The sequence below is a fragment of the Coenobita brevimanus genome, unplaced genomic scaffold, assembly GCF_032717465.1.
Source record: "Coenobita brevimanus isolate Jiangsu-jjx unplaced genomic scaffold, ASM3271746v2 jjx.HiC_scaffold_3189, whole genome shotgun sequence".
Taxonomy (NCBI): domain Eukaryota; kingdom Metazoa; phylum Arthropoda; class Malacostraca; order Decapoda; family Coenobitidae; genus Coenobita; species Coenobita brevimanus.
The window spans coordinates 3,873-5,808 of record NW_027644190.1 but is presented as its reverse complement, the minus strand read 5'-3'; positions in this window follow the sequence as shown (position 1 = coordinate 5,808).

The window sequence follows — 1,936 nt, the reverse complement described above, 5'->3', positions numbered from 1 at the left end:
GCTGGGTACTGACACCTGCAAATGAAGATGCGATCTCGATATTAGACAATGCTCTGATACCCAGGATCTGCTTCTCTGGTCGTCATCCAACCACTCACGCACATCGTCCACATCAACATCGTCGCCATGGCGCATGTAGACGTGCATTGAAGTCATCCACATCAAAACCTAGGAAATCGTACTCCACATCCGTTCCGAGAGGCAGACGAGACCAACCATTTTCTAGAGTCTTGACAGGGACTTCCCTTCCATGCACTGGCCCAGTTGTAGATTGCATACTTGTTGTTGTAGCGGCGAAGGTTTTCCAAAGTCCGCTGGGCCTCGCGTGTCCTGCAAGGTCACTCCCCTGTGCTCGTCCCTCGTCCTCGAGAACAACCATCACCTCGCTTCCAGGAACTTCCTTCGTGATAGGCGCTTTGTTAAGCCACGATCACCCTTGGTCCGTTGGTTGGATGAGAGCAGTCAGAGTTAGGTGTCAGAAACACATGCACCTAATCCTGCCATTCTCAGCCACCAAGTCCTTGTCGCACGGGTGGGCAGGTGCATTGTCGAGGAGAAGGGAGTGGCCTTTACCTGGTTGCGTTGGGATTCTAGTGTCTTCATATCTGGTAATGTATGACCTCCTTGACGAAGTGGGCAGTGGAACCAGTCTTTGAAGATCTGGGCTGTAAAACCATGCCTTCAAAGAATGGTACCAGACGACAGGAAGGACATCCATCACCCCACGAAGACACTGAGGCTGGTTTGCACGGCCAACAATAATCGGGTTTAAGCCGGTGCATGCTCGGGTTAGCATTGGCACACAACACAAAGCAGATATCCATTGCTTGGAGAGCTTGCGTGCCAGGTACACACTTCTCCATCTCCTCGGCTAGAGTGTTCAAGTTGGCAAAGAGCGATAGAATAAAGCAGTTTTGTCAGCATTGTAGATTTGACCGAGAGTGAGGCCCTCCTGTCGATCAAGCCTCTTCCACCTTGTGCTGAAACTCACAACTCCATCCTCATTAGCGTGTCCAAAGCTTTGCCACGGGCTTTACGGTTGATAAAGCAATGTCGTAACTTGAACGCGAAGAGCCAAAACCCTCAGATGCCTTGAAGAAACTCTAGGGCGTCATGGAAGTCTGGCGAACTTTCTCAGCAGCAGCCTTCAGCTCCGTACCGCCACGTACCCATCACACCAGCAGCACGTTGCTGTCGATCACAAAATCAATGTGGAGCGGTCGAGCTTCAGCAAACTTGGGAGTAAACAACACCTTCCTCTCCACGTTGCGTTTGCTTCTCAACGAGGATGCATGAGTTTGTCTCGGATCTCTTGGATATCGAACAAAGTAGATTGGGCCAGGATGAACTCGCGGAGGATGCGGGAAGAAGAGCAACTCGTATCTACTTTCTCCAGTATCTCCCGTTTCTTCTCCAGAGTCAACACCACTCTCTTCCTCTTCTCAGGCGGCGGGGCCATCATCACACACACTAATAAGAGGCACGTAGAGCAGCAGGAGTGCCTGCAGCAGGTGAGGCACCCACCACAAAAGCGAGCACGTGGGCAGCCATGACGACGACGCCGTGCACTCGCGACGAGAGACAGGCGGAAAGTGGGGAGGATGCAGGGGCGCCTATCGGACGTTGGAAGAATAATGCACCACAACAAAGCTGTCCTGCGCCCATGGTGCGCCAAGTTCAAATTACGGGTGGAAAAAAATTCGTTTTTTTTTATTTTTTTTTTTTTTTTTTTTTTGGGGGTTTTCGGACCATTTTGGGAATATTGGATCCCGGGACGATTATGTCTGGTTAGTGGGGATGTTTGGATATTGGGCGTTGGGATATTAGGAGGGATTACTGTTTGTGAATTGTTTTGCACACACCATTTCATCCGGAAGTGCATTCCACTGATCAATTGTACACTAAGTTTGGAAAACTGAATTTCCTCACGTCTTTA